Here is a 19,878-nt window from a genome sequence, read left to right as displayed (position 1 = left end):
AAGAATACCCGTAAGGAAACCAAAAAAAGAATATATATAGATAGTAAAGTTTACAAACAAATAATATAGAAGTTAGTTTTAGATTTCTCTGCACACAGAAGAACTCAAATTGCCCAGTTTAATAACTGATAAATGGCACGTGAAAACAAGATGAAATATCACTGTAGAAATTTATAAATTTAAAATTTAGCCGCACACACATACACCCGGCATATTAGAACTCGAATTACCTAGCTAGTTTGGTTTCCGAGCAAGAAAGAAACGAAAACAAACGGAACGTTTAGAGCATTGTTATTAGATTATGCATATGTAAAAGACATTTTTTACGAATATAAGATAAATTTAAATTTTGACTATGCCATTTACATAAGTCTCCATATTAGAATAACTATTTTTTAGTTATATAACAATAAAATAATATAAGATGAATTTGATTTTGACTATTTACATCACATCTCTATATTGGATTATCTATTTATTTATTATATAATAATGAGTAATTAATAATTTAATAAATATTCAACTTTTTTAATTATTAATTTATTTTATTTTATCATGTTTTATTATTTAATTTAAAGAAACCAAAGGAAGTTTGTGGATGTAGATAGAGAAAAGAAAGAGAGTTATAAAAAAAATAATAAAATAAATATTTGATGTGTGCAGTAACTATCAAATTTGGTATTGATTATAAAACTACTGTAACTAAAAGTTAGAGTAGCTACTATTTGCTTAATCTAATGTAGAGAATTTTATTGTCTTAATAGATAAAAAGAATAATAATTTTACATTTAAATATTTCAATGAGAGTACTCCTAGAAAGCCTAGATTTTTCCCTTTATATCAATTCTTCATTAGAAAAATATAGTTGCAAGTACAATTGTGCACTAATCTATACATCAATGTGATGTGATTGGTCAAAAAGTAGATTTTATTGAAAACAATGTTAATTTAAATTTTAAGTATGAATAAATCAGTATTAATACACAGATTAGTACGCGACTGTACTTATATGTAATAAAACTCTTCTTCATTTCCTTGGTTTGCTCGAAAACCAAATCGAGAACAACAACTGGAGTAATCGAAGAAAAGATTTTTTTTTCTCTCCCTCCAATCATTTTAAACAGAGAATTGAAATGATTTTAGTCAACTTTGCCTAATCACCACGACATGACCCTTTGCAGCTCTAGACAAACCAAAACAACAAAGAGCACACCCAGAACCCCATCTCCATTTTCTTGATGTTTCGTCCACTTTCTTAGCAATCCTAGTAACAAAACAATAAAAACACACAAGAAAGGGTAGAGAGAGAGAGAGAGAGAGAGAGAGAGGTGTTACCGGAATGCTGTCGAGAGTCATTGTGCCTGAGAGCTTGAGGCTTGAATAGAAAAGGTAGCGAATTCAAATCCTCTAATCTCTTCACCTTCTTAGGTATCCGAATAACAAGATCAAAGCGTGCATTAACTGAAATTTTTTGACGTGATATGTGCAGGCCTTCTACAATCTACTACAAATAAATGTTTGGGGCTCTTTCTGCAAGGCTGACATGAGGGATTCTAGGGCGGACAGCTTTCACGAGCTCGAGACCACCCACTCGGAGTACTTCCCACCTCCCAGGAGAAAGAGAGAGCAAACAGGAGTTTTAATTAAGGCGGTGAGAGAGAAAAAACTGCCGGAAAAATCTAACGCACCGTTTAAGATAAATTAGGGACATAAAAGACAAATTGAGAGGGATAAAATTGTCAGATAAAAATCAGACATTGAGGCTTTTATCTCAACTTTCCTGACAATTGTAAATCCCTCTCAACTTTCCTCACAAAACCACTCTCCTTCTTTTGAACTAAGAATCGCAAAACATCCCATTGACGATTTTGAAAACCCCAATTGCAGAATATGTTTTTGACGGTGACGCAGGTTCTTCTTCTTCTTCTTAGATGTGATTTTCCCCATCTCAATCTTGCGACCCTTTATCTCAGTCCCGCAATGGTATGAGACCATACACGAAACTACGTCCAAAGATCTATGAGAGAGGTAATCTAGCTTCTTCAAATTTTGGGGAAAACCATTGTTTCTCTGTGATTCTAGGGTTCATACTGTACATTTTGGTGGCTCTGTGAAGACTCGTGTGGTGAACAAGAATACCAATCCGTGCTTTTTCCAGTTGCATTATTCTTTTGTTGAAGAACATTTATTTTTAACATTCGAATGAATGATATTTATTATTCTCTATCTTTTCATTTTTTTTTTTTTTTGAAATGGAGATGACACTTTCATTACTTGAAACAAAGTTACATAGCTTCAGCAGCAACAAATTGTTTAATACAAATTGGACTCTCCTCTAAATCATATTGATCATAATCACTTAAAAGGGCATCCTTGTCTAGCTTGTGTGCTAACATATTTGCATCCCTCTTAGTGTGGCATACAGACCATGATACAAAGGACTTTAGGACATTTCTTGTGTCTTCCACTATAAGGCCTCATGTGCTCTAGTCCTCTATTGGTTTTCCAGCTTCTCAACAACTTGTAAAGAGTCACCTTCTAGCATTAGGTCGAGAAAACCTACTTCTTTACTGAATAGCACTGCCAACATCAAGGCATGAGCTTCTGCATCAAACGGGGAGAGTGTCAATTTCCTTCTTGCTCTTGGAGTTGCTAGCACCTCTCCATTATAGTTTCTGATTATGGCTCCCATGCCAACTAGACCTCTCGATACATCCATGGCAGCATCCCAATTGAGTTTATACTTTCCCTCTGGGGGTCTCTTCCATTTCACACATGGTCTGCTTTCCCTGTTAGTTTCAACTGACTTTTTATTCTGAATTTTCTTGAAACACATCAAGTCAGCTGCTGCTTTATGAATAATTGAGTTTGGGTGTCTGACTTCTTTCCCATGCACAAAGTCATTCCTTCTAGTCTAGAGAAGTCTTGCTATCATTCCTGCTTCTTCCATATCAGCTTGGGATAATCTCTTCCTCATCTGGGACCATACTTCCTTGAAACATGGCTCACTAATGGTCATTTTTTGGATGTGTCTACTGGATTGTCCCCATACATCTTGAGTAGCTTCACAATCCCATAGAGCATGGCTCGAGGTTTCCTCCTGTACATTGCATATTGGGCACATCTTGTCCTCTTTAATCTTTCTTCTGTACGGGTTACTATAGGTGGGCAAAGCCTCACTGCAGGCCCTCCAAAGGAACATTCTCACTCCACTTAGCAGCTTCATCTTCCACATATCTTTCCATAATCCCTCTTGGTTTGAGTTATTTGATGTGCCACTCTTGAGATTGGCTTGTAATTCCCTGTGCAGATGGTAGGCACTTCTCACTGAGAAGATGCCATTTGTGGTTCCACCCCATCCCAAACGATCCTCTCTACCATCTAAGCTAATGGGGATGGTTTTAATGATGTCCACACTATCCTGTGAGAATAGATTGTGTAGGATATTTTCATCCCACTTCCTTAGCACTGGGTCTATTAGCTCATCCACTCGAGTTTCTGCTGAGTTCTCATTCCTGTCAGGATTAGAATAGAGGAAGTGAGGTTTGGGCAGCCACCTGTCTTCCCATATCTTGATTTTAGCTCCATTGCCAACTTTCCACAGGAGTCCCTCCTTCAGAATACCAATTCCTGCTTTCAGGCTTCTCCATACCAGTGAAGGTCTATGCCCCATTTTAGCTGCTAAAAAGGAACCTTGGTCATAATACTTCTGTTTCAGAATTTGGGCAGGCAGACTTTCAGGTTCAGTTAGGATATTACACCCTTGTTTTGCTAGTAAAGCTAGATTAAAACTCTTGAAACTCCTAAACCCCATACCTCCCTAGTCCTTAGGCTTGGCCAGATTTGTCCACTTGACCCATTGAATTTTGGTTTGATTTTCATCAAATCCCCACCAGAACTTCCTTAAAAGTTTGTCTGGTCTATGGATAATGGATTGAGGTAGGAGGAAAATGCCCATTGTGTAGGTGGGGATTGCCTGTAGGACTGATTTGAGTAGGATCTCTTTGCCTGCTATGGAAGGGCAGTTGGTTCTCTAATTGGTGACTCGAGCCCAAACCTTGTCAATAAGTCCATGGAATGAGGCAATTTTTGCTCTCCCCACCATAGTTGGAAGGCCAAGGTATTTCTCAAAGAAACCAGTAGCTTGGACCCCTGCTATTCTCAGAATGGTTTGCCTGTTTTCCGTTGGAGTATTCTTGCTGAAATATATGGATGACTTTTCCTTGTTGAGCAACTGACCAGATGCACTCTCGTATTGACCCAAGATTCTCATTAGTCTGCTCCATTCTAGGCAATTAGATTTGCATAAAATCATGTTGTCATCAGCAAAGAATAGGTGGCTGACTTTGATAGGGCCTCTTCCCATTAGTACACTGGTGATATTTCTTTCTCTATCTTCCTTGTGGAGTAGGTTAGATAAGGCTTCTGCACATAGAATGAATAGGTAGGGAGAAGGGGGGTCCCCTTGCCTCAGACCTCAGGTTGGCCTGAATTGGGGTTGTGGCTCACCATTTAGTAGGATTGAGTATGAGACTGAAGAAATGCATTCCATCACCAATGAGATTACCTTCCTATCAAATCCTAGCTTTGTCATTACAGAAGAGAGGAACTGCCATTCCACATGATCATAGGCCTTGCTCATATCTAGTTTGAAGGCCAAATAGCCAGATTTCCCTTGCAGCCTTGTAGACATAGAGTGGAGAGCTTCATAGGCCACTAAGGTATTGTCTGAGATGGCCCTACCTGGAACAAATGCACTCTGGTTTGGAGAGATGAGGTTAGGTAGTATAAATTTGAGTCTATTTGCAATAACCTTAGCTACTATTTTGTATAATACATTGTATAAGCTAATAGGCCTAAAGTCAGCAACTCTTTTGGCCTCTTTAACTTTTGGGAGGAGGGTAATGAAGGTGTCATTGGCGCCCTCCAGGTGTCCCCCTTCATTTAGAATATTGAGAGCAAAGCTTGAAACCTCTTTCCCAACCACTTCCCACTTGGACTGATAAAATAGAGCAAGAAAGCCATCTAGTCCAGGGGAACCCAAACCATTCATCTGAGAAACAACTTCCTTAACCTCCTCTGCTGTGAACACTCTTGTCAAGTATGTGTTCATTTCGAGTGTGACTTTCTGAGGCAAGTTTTCTAGGCGTTCTTCTATTCCACAGGGTTTTGAGGATGTGAATAAATCAATGAAAAAGGAGGATAGTATGGACCCTATGTGTTGTTTTCCAGTGACCAAGTTACCCCTACAATCAAATATATGCTTAATTCTATTTGTGTTTCTTCTTTGGGTGGCATGAAGGTGGTAAAATTTTGTATTTTTATCTCCCATTTTCATCCAGTGCTATTTTGCTCTTTGCTTCCACTCCAGGTCTTCCTCAGCTAGTGTTGTTTCAATCTCATTTTGTATCTTGAGAATGTAAGGCATTTGATCTCCACAATTCTTGTCTTGTAATTCTCCAAGCCTTTTCATTTTATCCCTAATCTCATTAGGTGTTCTTCTGTTCTCTATTGAGTTCCACTTCTTCAATGCTGAACTACAATTCCTAAGTCTTCTGGTCATCCTGTCAGTATGGCTAATACCTAGAGCAGCCATTCCCCACACTTCCTTAATAGTAGAGTCACACACTTCTTTCAAGTTCCATGCAACTTCAAATCTGAAAATTTTGGCCTTGCTAGATCCGAAGTTCACTTTGCAGTCTAAACAAATATTCAGAGGTGAATGGTCTAATTTTACTGTAGGTATGACCATACAGGAGGCATCTTTAAACATTTGTAGCCAGGCTGGGTTGCCTAAGGCCTCTATCTTTTCATTTGTTAAATTATATCTACTATGCAAGTTATTTGGAACTATGGTATGCTACAACAAAAGGTTCAGGGATCTATATATTTATAGTACTTGATCGGTAGAAGTTCTCTCTCTCCGAAACCCCTCTCCTTTCTCTCCTCGAAACTCTTCATCCTTCTTATTCTGCGACTTGGGGGGGGGGGGGAGCCGAACCCTTCTCTTCCCTCCCCCTCCCCTCTTTGCTCAGCACTGTGTTTTTTCCCGTTAGATTTGGTTTAGTTTCCATTTCCAATTTGTGTTTTCAGGCAAATAAGGAGGAGTGCCGACCGGGTTGCCTTCTAGCCGCCGTCCGCCAACAAGCGCCCCGCCAGGAGCTTCGCCAGCCGCCGATCTTCAAGTCCACCGAACGCGATGCCAAACGGAGTGGCGTGTACCTCGCACGCGTAGGACGAAGTCTTGGTCGCTCCAGAGCGTGGCCGCCACGCGCCACCAGGGAGCTACCAACCGTTTCAAAACTAGGCTTCTCTGGGACCCCAGACTTTGGGAAAGCACATTCCGACCGTCGGCTCTCCTCCAGCTTCTCTCGGTGGGTCTGTTTTAGTTTTGGTGTTTTTCGTATTGGTTTTCAGTGGGTCTGTTGGTGTCTTCCGCCTCTGTTGGTGTTGACACCACCAGGGTCCTCTATTTTTGTGTCTTCCGCCCCTGTTTTCAGTGGGTCTGTTGGTGTATTTTGTGTTGGTTTTTGCTGCCGAGTTTTTGTGTTGGTTTTTGATGTTTTTGTACGCTTGAAGTCCACGGTGAGGTGATGAGTTGTTGGGCGGCCTCAATCTGAGGCAAAGAGTTGAGAGCAGCGGACGATGCCACGGTCGGTGTACGTACGGCCGGCCTTCGTTGAGGAGGTCTTTGTGGTCTGTACGCAAGCTGGGTGCTCGTGCCGTTAGGGCTCGTTATGCCGATTGCCTATGGAGGATGTGCCGTCGAAGCTCAAGCCATGCTCGTGGTTGTGTTTGTTTTTGTTTGGTTTTGTTTTGTAGGTTGTCTATGTCTTTAGCTTTTAGTCTAGGTATATGCTATTGGACCTTTTGTTCATAGCATTTGTCTCCGTATTCCGCCTCCTTGGAGGTAGGAGGGGTCATCCAGTCTCTGGTCATACAGAGCTGTTACTCTCTCTTTTGAGAGTTTTAGAAGTTTTAGACAATGTCCGTCACTTTGTGTATGGGGAAGCTCCTAAGCAGCTACGTTAGTTGATCTTATAGTCGGGTTCTCTTGACTTATAAGTCACAGTTGTAACTTCGGTTATTGAATTAATGCAATAACGCATATTTCCATCAAAAAAAAAAAAGGTTCAGGAAATGTGTTGCTCATGACGGCAGAAACTAGATCTATTGAAAGATTCACGTTGTATGTCTTTATCTTTAAAAATCAATTGTATCTATCTCATATCCCATCAATGATCTTATATTTATAACTAATTCTTTTAGTAAGTAGCTGTGTGTTTAGTAATATTTTTTCTTTGGTGAAATAGGAGAGGCAGGTCGCAAAAAGAAGTTTTATGGAAAGCATTGTTCTAAATCGACTGGACAATGTTTGATTTTTAAGTCGTTCTTCCCAGATTTTGTGTCTAGAACCTTCCCTCTTGAGGAAAGTGTACATAGAACATTTCCTACGTCTCAGCTACTTTCATTCTGTAGCCATGTCGATGACAGTTTTTTTTCCGCATTATTGTGATTTATGATATCTCATAGTATATGTCCTCGACCTTTGAGGGTCAAAATTGTGATGTCTGAATATTGGAGTTAAAAATATTCTCTTTACTTCTTAAGCCAAGAAAATTATCTTTTGCGTATCATGAAATGTCACTCTCCTAAATGTATTTGTTGTGAAGATATCATGGGCCCTTTTCACTTTCAGATTCTATTTATACATTTACTCGAGGTCTGATTGCATATTCTTCCACTTTGTCCATAGGAGGAAATGCTACTGCATGCTTAACGCTGCTTTGTGTGTGCGTATGCGAGAGAGAGAGAGAGAGAGAGAGAGTTAAGACAAGTAGCTTAGATTCACCATTGATGTTGATAATGCATAAATTAGTGGCCTCGAAACAACTGTGTCTAAAGAATATATAAACCAAGCCAACAGGACTCAATGTAGGAACATGAGCGCATGACCCAACATTATTGCACCACAACTAGTACTGCTTCTAATAGCATATGACATATAGGACAGACCACACCAACTTTAAAACATAGATTTAACTCTACTCATCTCCACCCTTCACATAATGCATCAAAGAAGCGTGATGCATATTAGGATGGAATAGTGGTACTTCCTTGAGAATGTTTTTAACCAATCTAGCACTTGGGAATAAGTAAAGCAACTTATCATGTTAATTAGTATATATTGATTTTGATTTTGCACAGTGTGCTTTATTATTTTTAAGTAAATGTTTGTATTTTGTGCAGAGAGAGGCGAAATGCAAATTTTTGAATGGTCCGGCTGTAATGTTACTTCTCAAGTTGTAACCTTTGTAATGACCTTTGTAAATTAACCTTTGTAATGGAAAGTTGTGTAATGAAAACAGCTTAGCAATTGGTTTGGATTAAACAATGATATAATGAAAAGTTGTATAAATTAACATTTCTTGAATTGAGTTCATAATTGGAGAAGTGGATAGTAGCCCTTCATATATTACTTTTAAATGTCTTGGACGTTCACAGCATGGCAGATAGATCTGCTCACGTTAATACCATGGCAAGATTAATGGTACTGCTGTTGTACACTGATATTTGGATATACAGATCTAAGCTTACTTTTCATTCATCTCATAAATATTATAGCAAATGAAATGCAAAGTAAACAAATATTGTTTTTTGTATATTACACGTCTCATTTCTCTTTTATTTCCCCCTTACAATCACTTACAATCAATGCATGCTTAGCAACTGTCAGAATCTGATTGAAGTACTGCAAATATACAACAAAATATCATTAGCATAAACTTACATGTATCCTGAAACGTTGCCAAGTAAAAGCCGACACTCTTTTTTTTTTTTCTGATAAGTATAAAAGCTGGCATAATCAAAACTTTGTTCTCACTAGTAGAGAAAAATCACTTAAGTTTTACTAAACTCCACATCATCGGTACTACTCAAAATTTATTGCTCACAAAGCAACATGCACACAGCAAAGAATAAATAAAAAAAATTAATTAACAATTCATGTAAAGCAATCATATAAAAACTTTTGTTTTATAAGTACCAATCCATAATAAAAAGCAAACATATAAAAACTTCTTAATAAGTAAAAAACAGAGAACAAAATCAAGCAATAACACCCCACATGTGAAATTAACTTGGGAAAGTCCAACTTATTATACTGTGCTGACGTGGCAAGGAAGAATTTTTCTCTCTATTTTGGTGGGGCGACTAGGGTTGCATGTGTTCAGCTACCTGTTCCTTGCCGCCGTCGGCAGGGCAGGACGTTGGTGGGGAGCCTGAAATACATGGAGAACAGGGGGGGAAGGTTGCGAATCCTATCCAGGGTTTTGCGGAGGTGGTTGCTGCGAACCCACAGTTGCTTCCGAATGTGAATCTGCCTGCTCGTGAGCCGCGGTTTCAAGATGGTGAAATGTATTTTCACTTTACAAAGGCAGAGATTCAAAAATCTGCTGAGCCATTTCGTTACTCTGTGGTGTTGAAATTTCTACGACGTAGGCCATTGCTGGATCACGTTCGGGACTTCATTAAGACAAGATGGGGATTAAAGTCCACATCGGTGATTGGGCAATTAAGAAATCCACGAAATGCTCTGGTTCGGATGGCGAAAGAAGAGGATTTCATCTCTGTGATGGCACGAGGCAACTCAGAGATTCATGGGGTGCCGTTTCGTGTATCCCATTGGAGTCCGGATTTCAACGAAGACGATGATTCACCGTGGGTTCCAATATGGATTACGTTACCAGGGCCGCCACCAAATTTTTTCCAGGAATCAATCTTAAGGAGCATTGGGAATGGGTTCGGTCGGTACTTGAAGAGAGATAACGCCACGGCGTGTGTGACTCAGCTAGAGGCTGCGAGAATATGTGTCGAAGTAAATGTTGCACAGCCGGTTCAAAAATTTTTCTGGTTGGGGCCACCGGGTCTTGCTACGAGTCTTTATCAGGAGGTAATATACGAATCCTTGCCGAAATTCTGTGTGTTTTGTAATAAACAGGGTCACCTGGAAGAAATGTGTTTGAGGCGTGAACGACAAATGGTGGACAAAAAGCAAAAACAGAGTGCTACAGTAGATGAAAACAAGAAAAATCAGGGCAAAAATGTATGGAAAATGGTCGGAAACAGGGGCAAAAACAATGCTGGGGTGGATAAGGAGATGGGGGAATCTTCGAAAGCTAGAAGGGAGGCTATCCTTGAGTCAATCCAGATACGTAATGAAGGCAGTAGAGTGGATACTCCGAAAGTGTGGTTCGTCTCGCAAGGGGGGGAAATATATGATGAATGGGAGGATATCCAATGTGAGGAAGTAGTACTGGAGACGTGTAGTAATGGTGGAGAGGTTTAGGCTGAAAAAGGAGATGAAACAGATAGTGATGAAATGTTAAAGGGAGTCAGCAATATTCGGCAAAGGAATCAGGGAGGTAAATGGGATGATATTATAGAACAAGACACGGAAGAGGAAAGCCAGGAAATTGGTGTGTTCGCGAAGCCGAGAAGTTCACTTCGTTTGGTGGATGAGGCATTGGAGTTTGAACTAGGTGAAGGGGGGGACCGAGAATTCTGGTTGAGTGGGGAGGACTTGGCAATGGAAGTGGTTTTGTATAGAGCAGGATCTGAGGGAGAGGATGAGGATGGGCTGAATGAACTAGCAGAAAAAAATTTTGAGTCCGAACCGGAGATGCAAGTACCTTTGAAAAATTTGAAAGGGTTAAGGAAGGAGAAATCTATTGTGCGGATTGAGCGGCGGACTCGCTCAAAAAAATTTACTTAATTTAATGAATATTCTGATTTGGAATATTAGAGGAATTCTTTCGTCAAAAAGTAGATTACGACGTATTTTGAATAATTACCGACCGTCAGTGGTGGCTATTTTAGAACCTTTTGTAAATATGAATAAATGTAGTAGATGGGGGCGATGGATGAAGCTGCCGTCGTTTGCTAATAATGTAGGGGTTGGAGGAAAAATATGGCTTTTTTGGGAGGATGAGATTGACTTTGAATTCATAGCTATGTCGGATCAAGCTATTAGTGGATGGTTTATCAAAGAGAATAAAAAGATTCTGGTTACGCTTGTTTATGCGAGCTGTTTTAGGGAGAAGAGACTGGAGCTTTGGGATTTTTTGCGAGGGCAGAATTTTGGTGGTAGTCCTTGGTTTGTTGGGGGAGATTTTAATATTATCCGGTATGATAATGAAAAGATAGGAGGTCTTTTAAGGGACTCTCGTGCGAAAAGAGATTTTAACGATTGTATCCATGATTGTGCGTTAATGGATATTCCTTGTATTGGGAATAAATTATCGTGGTGTAATGGACGAAGAGGAGGTAGCAGAATTTGGGCAAGATTGGATCGTGTGATGGTTAATTTGATGTTTTCAAATTTATTTGGAGATGTAAAACTATCTTATTTGCCGAGGACGTCATCCGATCATGCACCAATGCTGATAACACTTACTCGAGATCGAGAGGTTGGTGTTCGCCCTTTTAGATTTCTTCGGATGTGGGGCTCGCACGATAGCTTTATTCCTCTGGTTCAGGATGTGTGGAACTTTGATATTAACGGATGTGCTATGGTCCGTATAAGCAGAAAATTAAAAGTACTGAAAGGTGTCTTACGGAAATGGAATAAGGAAATGTTTGGTTGAGTAGAGGAGGAAATAAAAAGGCTGGAGGGATGCATGGTAGAACTGGAACTTAACATTACAAACTCATATTCGGAGCAACGAGAAAATGAATTGATAAATTGTAAACAGGAACACCTGAAATGGGTGCATAGAGAGGAGATGTTGGCTTGTCAAAAGCCCAGAATTAAATGGCTGACTGAGGGGGATGCTAATACTAAATTCTTTCAAGCTTCTATGAGGTTAAAGAGGAAAAGTAAGAAAATTGAAAATATGAGCTTGACAGATGGTACGTTACTCACATCTTCAAGTGCAGTGCATGAGGAGGCCGTCCGGTTTTTCCAGGAGCTCCTTACGATGTCAAGCGTGAACTGGGAATCAGATGATCTGGGTTTAATGGAACAAGTTGTTTTGGGGGCTGAGAATGACATGTTATGTGCTGAACCTTCTCTAAAGGAGGTGAAAGATGCTCTATGGTCGATTCTAGCTGATAGCAGCCCGGGGCCTGATGGCTTTGCTGCAAGTTTCTTCATGCTTACTTGGGATATTGTGAAAAATGACTTGTTAGAAATGGCGTCCGATGTTTTTGCAGGCCAAACGTTTTCTACTTTCTTTGGTGCTACAAACTTAGTATTGATTCCGAAGGTTGATGAACCTGTTGGCTTTAGCCAATTTCGGCCTATTAGTCTTTGCTCCGTTGTTTACAAAATTATGACAAAGATTATGGTTTTCCGAATGGCCCCGATTTTGGATAAAATTATATCTAATGAGCAGGCTGCTTTCATTAGAGAAAGGAGTATTTTTGATAATATGTCGATTGCTCAGGAGCTAGTTCAAGGCATTAATAGGAAAGTCAGAGGGGGCAATGTGATGATGAAAATTGATATGGCAAAAGCTTATGATCGAGTTAACTGGAGTTTTTTATTGATGATACTTCGGAGATTGGGTTTTTCGGAAAGATGGTGTAGCATCATTTTTAATGCTATTTCATCTCCTTACTATTCAGTAATGCTTAATGGTTGCACGAGAGGTTTTTTCAAGGCTTCGCGTGGGCTTCGACAAGGTGATCCTCTTTCACCTTATTTTTTTATTTTGTCGGAAGAGATTCTGTCGCGTATGCTGAAAAAAGAGTTCCGGACGGGACATATTAAACCTTTTCATTCTAGTGGAGGTTATGTGATTTCCCATTTATTGTATGCGGACGATCTCCTTATTTTTACTAATGGAGGAAGGGTGTCTTTGCATAATATTATGAAGGTGTTGAGGAGATATGAGGGCATGTCGGGTCAACTAATTAATGCAAGTAAGTCGTCTATTTTTTTCTCTTCTTCTATTTCGGCTGAAAGAAAGATGGCCTTGAAAGATATTTCTGGTTTTATAGAAGGAAATTGGCCGTGCACCTACTTGGGGGTACCTCTTTATGTGGGACGTATGAAAAATAATTTTTTTGACCCGTTTTTGGCTAGAGTTCAGAAGAAAGTAGCTGGTTGGAAGAGTAAAATCTTATCTTTTGGAGGAAAAATTGTTCTTATCAAACATGTGCTTAATAGTATGCCTATCCACATGTTATCAGTGATGAATATTCCAAAAGGGGTTATTTCGGGGCTTAAAAAGATTTTGTCAAATTTCCTATGGGTTTACTTGGCAGAAAATAAAAAGAGGAAATGGATTTCGTGGAAGCAAATTTGTTTACCGGTGGAGGAGGGAGGGCTGGGTATTCGAGCATTTCATGAAGTCCAACAATCCTTGATTATGAAGTTTGCTTGGAAATTAATGAAAGGTGGTACGATGTGGTCTGAATTTTTTGCTTCAAAATATGTTGGAAATGATCATGTGTTTTTAGCTATGCAGAAAAACAGAGGAACAAGATTTTGGAAAGGAGTGATAGCTATTATGCCGAAAGTGCTGAGTAATTCGAAGTGGTTAATTCGGGACGGAAATGTTAATTTCTGGATGGATAACTGGTTAGGTGATGGTCCCTTAATAGCGTCTACGTCCATTATTGGAGATGAAAAGCTGCAGGTTAAAGATGTGTTTGATGCTTCAGGGCCTATACTGAATCGGATATAGCCTCTGGTAAATGACGCTAACTTGGCAAAAATTGTTGCAGCAGGTGTGCGGCTTAAACCAGGACCAGATATTTGCGTCTGGAAACATACAATAAATGGGGAGTTCACTACAAAATCAGCATGGCAGTTTATTAGAAACAGGGGAGCAATGTGTACTTGGAAAAGATGGCTATGGAAGGAATGGATTCCAAAGAAGATGTCATTCTTTGTTTGGAGAGCTAGAAAGAGAGCAATACCGATTGATGAGGTTATTCGGAGACTTGGAATACCCATAGCTTCAAAGTGTGAGTGCTGTGAACAGGCCAAGGCAGAAACGTTTAACCACTTATTCTGTGAGGAGGCAGGATCTCAAGCGGTATGGCAGTTCTTTGCTGATGCATGCCACATAAATATTGAACACATTAGAAGTTGGGAAGGTATGATGTACTGCTGGTGGAATAAAGCGTCTATGAACTCTCAGGTGGGATGGATTAGAGGTTATCTTCCTATTATCATCTCTTGGTCAATATGGAGGGCAAGATGTGAGGCAAGGATGGAGGGTGGAAATTTTATGTCTCAAAAGATAATCCGATCAGTTAAAGTCTGGATTAGAGATTTGGCATACAAAATAAAAACCTTTCAGTACATAGGTGGAGAGGATAGAGAGACAATGAAGAGGCTTGCATGTCCGGTAATCCCTATTTCACCAAAGTCTGTTAAGCTAATTGCTTGGAGGCCCCCAAATAAAGGTAGAATAAAGTTAAATATAGATGGTGGCTCTTGTGGAAACCCGGGTCCAGCGGGGGGAGGGGGAGTTTTGCGGGATTATAGAGGAGATGTGATTGGGGGGTTTGCACAGGAATATGGAAATGCTACTAATACCATTGCTGAATGCAGGGCTTTATATGATGGTCTTCGGCTATGTAGACGGTTAAATTTACGGGATGTATTAGTTGAATCGGATTCTGCAGTTATTGTTGGTTGGCTAGCTTCCGGGATATGTAAATATTGGTTCCTTTGGGATTTTTGGGACGAAGTGCAAATCATGGTGAGGGAGATGAATGTTCATTTTCGGCATATATATAGAGAAGCTAATATGGTGGCAGATTTTTTGGCAAAACAAGGAGCGAGAGGTTTGGCGTTAGAGTTCTTTGATGCTTCGGAAATTCATGGGCAGTTTCGGGGGCTTGTACGGCTAGATAAAATAGGGATGCCTTATTTGAGAAGATGATTTGTAATGGGTTTGTTTTTTGTCTTCCAAGGGTGGGGTTTGTTTGGTTCATTTATTTTGTGATTGTTTTATGGTATTCCTCCGCCATACGTGAGGGTCTTTTAATAAATTCAGGGACGGGGTCTCTCATGGACAGGAGACCTTTGTCTATTTCTTAAAAAAAAAAAAAAAAAAAAAAACACCCCACATGTGCTTGATTAAGGATAAAAAACTTGCATGTACAATGCTATTTCTCTAACAAAAGATTTAAAAATATAAACTTCATTAATATCCATTGGTAGTCTATGGAAACTGCAAGATAGATAGATAAAATAAAAAAAATAAAAAATAAAAAAATAAAAAAAAAAAAGGAAAAAAAACTGAATGAGTCGAATAGGCAAGATCCTACTGCAAATTATTTTGTGTCCCACTAAAGGTTCCAAACACTTGATAGAACAAGACAACATGCTAACTCCATACAGATGAATGTCATTTAAGAATATTGCTTTTCTACCTGATCATAAGAATATTATCATCCAATCTAGCCCTCATTTTGTTAGTAAATAGGTACACATACAAGCATACATTAACACATGAAGTGCACCATGATAGCTTGCAAATGTGGAATTGCAGTAAATCTTTTCATTTTCAGAAAAAAGCTAATAATAAGTTTCAAACTTCACATGTCACACATCACATGTCACACAACTCACCAGATGAAGAATTTGAGGAATGTTTGGTCTTGCATTTGGCATAGGGATAATATCAAGAGCTTTTGGTTTGTATTGGTTAAGGTCCAACTCTGTTGCTGTTAGAGCTTCATTAGAATGGCCCAAGGCTTCTGAAAACCCCAACAGGTATGACTTCATCAGACCATTAACATCCAGACGAGTAGACAAACCTTCTATGCTTTCACTATTGTCAAAATTTTCTAGTTGGCTAGACCACGAGCCCAAATGCTGACCCATAGGATTGACAGTGTAAGATAGCTCCTTGGTTTTGGAATCAACAATGTTAGCATTAGAGCTTGCATCAAAACTCTAAAATAGGTTCTTATTAGTTTCATTAGAAACTGCTTGGCCAATATTTCCGGTAGAACCCCACTTCCTCTCACCATCACCATCAATGGAAGCAGCAGAATATCTTCCATAGAAATTACTCTTCTTTGATGCACCAATAGATGTTGCCACCGTTTCTTGTTCTGCAAAATGTTCATTAGGTCACCAGCTTGGTTGATACAATCATCATCAAATCCAAAAACCAAGGCACCCTAAAAATTTTATTCGGTCAACTTAAACATGCAAACATTCAACTCTAACAAACTCAGTCAACTAACTTCAAGGATTCCTCCTAGAAAAATAAAATTAAGGATTGATATTCATATAAACCACTTACAGCTCCTATGAATTAGATATATATCACAGAATAGACAGGAAGGAAGCATTGATTCTTTCCATTTATCAACTCCAACTTTATTGTTCCTCTATTGAAACTGTGTTACTCAAATATATGGGGATTTTATATCAGTTAGTATCAGTTAATTGAGGATCATGAAATATATGAAATTAGTAAAAAAATGCCAAGCCTCATAAATTTTTTTGGAGAAAGTAGAAACTACAGCAGAATAATTAGAAATCAATACATAAAAAATGAAAGAAAAATAGAAATCCACCTTCTGCAATAGGAAACCAGCAACAGATGGCTTCAAGAATTTTGTAACCACTTTAATTGATGCATGAGCTCGATGTGTAGCTCCAAGTTGTCATTCACATAAAGCTCAGCTAAGAAGGCGAGCTTCTTTGAAAGGTCAGGGTCTTTCTTTTCTTCCTCCTTGTTTAATTATATATATATATATATAATCTTTTCTTCCTCCTTGTAAAACCTCACATTTTCAAGAGGAAGAACACTACCTTGAAGTGAAGGCACCAACTTTTCTACCTCTGGACTGACAACGTCATCTGCCTTCACAACATGTTCACATATAATACAAAAGAAATAATCTGGACATAAAAAAATCATGACCCTCTAATGAGAATACGCAAAAACATTGTGACAAAAAAAAAAAAATCAAAACAAAGGAGCAGTGGAGTTGCTGAAAGATGGGCGGCGAAACAGAGCTGGTCGCTCTTCAGGCTAGGCGGCGAAACAGAGCAGTGGAGTTACCTCAGGCTGGGTGGCACTGGGTAGAAGGAGGCTGACAACTAGTGTGTGCTGGGCAACGAGAGGGACTTGCGACGGCGATTTCAAAGACCGTGCTGGGTGAAGAGACGGACGGCGACGGTGATTTCAAAGTCGGTGCTGGGCAACGTGGCGGGATTTCTCTTTCTCAAATACAAAATGCAAAATGGTCATCTGAAGGGGTAAAACGCGTGGTTCAGGAATGGAAAAAAAAATAAGAGAGAAAAGGCTGATATCCACGTAAGTGTGCAAAGGCTGATGAGGAATTGTGGCTGCCATGTAGTTAAGACTCTTTTATATATGATGAACGCTGGCTTATCGTGATATCACCGGCTCAATACAAATTAAGATTTAAGGTAAATTTTAAATTATAAATTAAGATTTAAAATAAAATTTAAATTAATTATTTGTGTAATTATAATATAATAAAATATAAATTATTATATAAAATATCTTCAAAAGTTTTAATAAAATCAGATTTTATTTAAAATCTTTAAATAATTTTTTTCTTTTTTATATTGAATACTATAACTTAAAATAAAGCTTCAATGTAAATTTTGTATCTCAATTTAGCAAGAAATTAAAAAATTATTTAAAATATAAATACTTCATTATATTAAATATTAAATTTAATATTATGGGACGTTACACATTGAAAAATATAAAAATTATTTAAAATTTTATTTAATGAAATGATTTTTTTTGTTCTTTTGAAAGTAGGTTTGTATTAATAGCTATGAAACCATAGTTTGAATATAAGATGGAATGTTTACAAAAGTTGGTACAACCACTAATGCTAAGCACATCCTTGCCTAAGGCATGAGCAGCTTCATTGATTACTCTAACAATATGCCTTGTTGACCATGAATTAAAAGTGTTAAGGATGTTTCTGGTATCTGCTGTGATGAAGCCAGTATAATTGAGATCGTGTGTCTTTGATTTTAGGCCTAAAACAAACAATAATGAGTCTCCTTCCAGGATGATGCCTTGATAGCCTAGTGACTTGTAAAAGGTTACTGCTTGGAAAGCTGCAAAGGCTTCTGCCATATGAGGGTCCAGAAACAAATCATGTTTCATCCTAAGAGTTGCTAACACTTAGCTCTCCCAGTCTTGGACAATGACTCCCGCCCCCACCTTGCATGAAACTTTGTCTAACAAAACATCCCAATTAATTTTGATTTTGCCTTAGGGAGAACCTCCCAATGGGTGCAATGATACTGGCTCGATGTCTTGGCCTTCTTACTCAGTTTGAGTTGTTGAAGATCTTCTACTAATTATTGAGATTGTTTGACCACATAGGTGGGTGATTGAGCTAAATTATTGCATTTTTAATGCTTTTGGAACCAATATATATTAATTCTTTCATTACTTTATCATTGGTTTTATATGGAAAAATGAATGAATCAAAGTTGTGATTTTAATTGATTAAAAGCATGAATTTCTGCTCTAATTTTATCAACTGTTGATTAATATGGATTAAGGTATAATTCGCTCGAGCGGCGGCTTCTGGCCGCTCGAGCGAAGTCAGGCAGATTCAAATGCTCGACTTCCGCTCGACAGTGGGCTCGAGCGAGTTGCGGGAAAAGAGAACGCTCGAGCGGAGGCATTTGGCCGCTCGAGCGAATTCAGGCAGAGTCGAACGCTCGATGTTCGCTCGACAGGCCGCTCGAGCGAACTTAGGCAGAGTCGAACGCTCGATGTTCGCTCGACACTCCGCTCGAGCAAATATCGCATTTTTACAGATCAGGGTTTATTCCGCCGTCAGAGTATATATATGTTTTATTTACATCTTAGGATGACGCTTGGCTGGAAAAACTCGGTTTTGGGTAGAGAAACACTTAGAATTCATTTTTTCCATTGATTTTCATTCAGATTCGGAGAGGAGGATTCATACAATTGATCATTCACTCACACTGCAGCAGATTAAAGAACTCATTGAGGGGTCCAATTGCCACTGCAGCAGATTGAAGAACTCTTTGAGGGGTCCATTCAACTGGCTTGATCTTTTCAATTCCCTACTTGCTATTTCATTTCAATTTTGAGTTTCTGAATTATTTTAGAGAATTTTGATTTAGACGTTTGAGTAATTTATTTGTTATTCATTTAATTCGTGTTATTTATTTTTATCGTTTCGTTAAGCTTTCATTTTAGTAGTGATTACAATTACGGTGGTTTAATTTGAGAATTTGTGATTTGAATATAATGATGAACCCTAGAACATTGAATTTGGGGCTTTTCAATTTTCAGTGCATGTTTTATCAATTACTTCCTAATTTAGTTTAATTCTTAATCTAGTTTTATTAATTTTTGAGTTTAATCTATTAGTCCTTTATATTCCAATCCGACAATCAAAATCTAAAAACATGAATCTAGTCCATGACTAGTACCCTTTTCCATCCATTGCACATACCATCATTTTATTTTCTCTTTGTTTCACCTTTTTCAACGAGTTTGATTTTTAAGTAACTTTTCCTGAGGAGACGATCTAGGAATTTATTCCTAATTATTACACGACATCCTCCTGCACTTGGGATAGCTTTAGTGCTACTCATTTTTGAGTGAGTCAAGTTTTTGGCGCCGTTGCCGGGGAAAGTATTTTAACTTAAATTTAAACTCGTTATTTTTGTCATGCTCTTTAAACTGATGTTTCATGTCATGGGTGAGGGACAGTTCAAATAGGTTGCATAGAGTCACATCGAGTGTTGAGAGTAGTATACACAGTTTGGAAATAGATAGCTCTTTTGTCTTTTCTATTACTGAGTCAGGTGAGGAAATTGAAATTGAACCAGAAAACATGGCTGTACCTGCACCACACACTCTT

The 19,878-nt window shown here is 38.6% G+C and overlaps 2 long non-coding RNA genes across 2 annotated transcripts; one reads left to right on the top strand and one right to left on the bottom strand.

Moving 5' to 3' along the window:
- The first annotated feature begins 1,167 nt into the window (after nucleotides 1–1,167).
- LOC122298507 lies at nucleotides 1,168–8,425 on the top strand. Its single transcript, XR_006239431.1, has 2 exons — nucleotides 1,168–2,028; nucleotides 8,251–8,425. It is a non-coding gene; the product is annotated as an uncharacterized LOC122298507 (long non-coding RNA).
- A 148-nt stretch (nucleotides 8,426–8,573) lies between these two features.
- On the bottom strand, nucleotides 8,574–17,314 carry LOC122298506. Its single transcript, XR_006239430.1, has 3 exons — nucleotides 16,552–17,314; nucleotides 15,593–16,080; nucleotides 8,574–8,752 (listed from the first exon to the last, which is right to left on the bottom strand). It is a non-coding gene; the product is annotated as an uncharacterized LOC122298506 (long non-coding RNA).
- Nucleotides 17,315–19,878: the final 2,564 nt, after the last annotated feature.

This window comes from Carya illinoinensis, chromosome 16 (assembly GCF_018687715.1).
Source record: "Carya illinoinensis cultivar Pawnee chromosome 16, C.illinoinensisPawnee_v1, whole genome shotgun sequence".
Taxonomy (NCBI): domain Eukaryota; kingdom Viridiplantae; phylum Streptophyta; class Magnoliopsida; order Fagales; family Juglandaceae; genus Carya; species Carya illinoinensis.
This window is presented reverse-complemented; position numbering and strand designations above follow the sequence as displayed.